Source organism: Meleagris gallopavo, chromosome 5 (assembly GCF_000146605.3).
Source record: "Meleagris gallopavo isolate NT-WF06-2002-E0010 breed Aviagen turkey brand Nicholas breeding stock chromosome 5, Turkey_5.1, whole genome shotgun sequence".
Taxonomy (NCBI): Eukaryota; Metazoa; Chordata; class Aves; order Galliformes; family Phasianidae; genus Meleagris; species Meleagris gallopavo.
In genome coordinates, this window is record NC_015015.2 from 29185339 (window position 1) to 29187989 (window position 2651).

Sequence of the window (2651 nt, forward strand, 5' to 3'; positions counted from 1 at the left end):
TTGGAGACAGGACGAGGGGAAACGGACATAAGCTGCAGCATAGGAAGTTTCACACGAATGTGCGTAAGAACTTGTTTACGGTGAGGGTGACGGAGCACTGGACCAGGCTGCCCAGGGAGGTTGTGGAGTCTCCTTCTCTGGAGATATTCAAGTCTCACCTGGATGCCTACCTGTGCGACCTGGTGTAGGGAACCTGCTTTGGCAGGGAGGTTGGTCTCGATGATCTCTAAAGGTCCCTTCCAACCCTTGCAATTCTGTGATTCTGTGAAGGGTAGTAGCATTCTGACAAATAAATAAACTGCTTATAATCCAAGCACAATTTAGGTAACATCACTTCCTAGAATTCTGCTTTTGTTCTTAAGAGCTAAAACTTGCTAGGAGTTTGTGAGCTGTAAGGAGAATTTCCGTGTATCAATGCTTTTTCAAAAAAGATACCTAACTCATCCAGCTTCCCAGTTGTGTAAAGATTGGTTTTATAAAGACTTGCTTTAACAGTATGCTGAAGGCTTTTGGAAATAGATATTCATTAAAGCGGATTTCATATTGTGTTCTGATTTGATCCTTTTAGCTTCTCAGCAGTCCACTTAAACTATACTCTGCTTTCAGTATTGTACAGTGTAGCCCTTGATGATACATTTTGTGAAATTTCAGTGGTTCAAGTACTGGTGAAAGTACCTGTTCTTAGATAATATTTTTTTTCATGCTTTTTAGATCTTCATTTGAAGAAGATCTTCACACCAATCTCATTTCTTTTTTAATGTAAATTTTTTTCTTAAGAGTGCTTCATTTAAATGTTTTCACAGGGTTGCAGAGTAGTTGAGATTGGAAGGGACCCTTCAATGTTATGTAGTCCAACCCCTTGATCAAAGCATGGTTAGTTAGTTAGAGAAGACCTCAAGACCTTGTCCAGTTAGACTGGAGTGTTTCCAAGGAAATATAACAGGCAGTTGGACAGTCAGTAAGGACTTTGAGTCAGTTGACCACATGTGCCACATGCGTACCAGAAGTATTTTAGCTGGAAGGACATTTGTGGGAATGGGGTGAGATGTGGAAAGAGATGTTCGTGGGCCTAACATGTTTGAAAGGTACTACACATTACCTGACTATATATACTGTTAGACCATTTGACCATTTAGGATGCAAAACAGATAGATTGATTTATTGCAGCATTCAGTACCTTTGAATTTTGTGACAGCCTTTTGCTGATTTGACTGCAGTTTTAAATGGTAATCAATATTTATTTATTTAATTTTTTTTAGTTCTTGACATGAAAAGTTTTTAAGTAATGAAGCAGGCCTGGTGTCATGTGAAAGTGAGCGTTTTTGTATGGCATGTTGTTTCTTTTTTCAGTGGATAAATTCACTTCTGGAAGTCTAGTTTATTTCTTATATCCAACTATTTTCTGGTTCACGGTAAAGGAAAGGGTTGTTTGAGGAAAAAGAGAAGAATATGCTGGTTAGTTTTCTAATCTTGTTAGAAGCTGATACTGGTGTACTAGCAACATTTTAGTATGTTTAAAAATATATTGTGCTGTAGATCAATTATAAATATTTTATTCCTATCTAGGTCCTATTTCTATGGACAAAGTTCATTACTGTGAAAGATTCATTGAACTCATGATTGATCTTGAGGTAAGTTGATTTGTTTCAGCTAGTTTCCAGGTGTGCTTTCTACATTTTTGTATTATAAAGTTATCATTTTAGACTTATTCCAGTTAACAGGTCGTTATGTCACAGCTGTGCATAAGCTTGCTTAATAGTGGTTTTCCAGCTGTAAATAAGAGGTTGTAGCAGTGCAGCTACACTGGGACTCGATGGAGCATTTATCTGATTTATAAATGATTAGAGAAGTCTAAGATCCTAGGTTACTCTATGAAGACTCCTAATGAGGAACAGTAATAATTTCAGCAATTGAGGAAAACGTGTAAAGCTTTAATCCATTAGGATTAATCTAGGAAGCTTCCTTTCAAAGCACCATAGGCTACGTAAAGTATCTTTTGTGTTGAAGATTATAATCTCAGAAGGCATGTGTAGTTCTGAAATGCAAGGTATTTTTATTTGACTAGAATTCATTATTTATAAGGAGCAATTCTGTTGATGTGAGTTTGGTTCAGAATAGTAGTAGGAGGCCAAGTGAGGTTTTCTGAAATCTATCTGCAGATAATGAGAAAATGGGACAGTTTAAAGCTTTGCAGAACCAGGATAAAACATAAGATATTAATTGATACCTTCTCACATGAGTAAGAACTTAATTTCAGCTTAAGAAGACATTCTGGAATAGGACAGTTTGCTGAAATGTTAAGTACAGAGGATTTTAAATGACTTACTCTTGAACTTATATAGGTTAACAGTCCTCTACTAAATTCCTTAAGTAGCATGTGCTTATAGCTGCAATAAAAGAAAAAGCCTTTAAATTAGAGGTTGTTGTCCTATGGACATAATAATTTTCATAAGGGATTGATATATTTGGTTAAGCTTAAACCTCGTTTCTGGCCAAACTTAAAGGCAGTACATTTAATGTTGTCATTAAGTGTTAAAGGAGGGTTGGAATTCAGAAAGTCTGTGAAGCCTGTTTAAATGACAAAAACAAGCATATGAGAAATTTAATTGTAACTTCAGGTCTGTTTGCCTCTGTGGCATGTATTGTTTTAA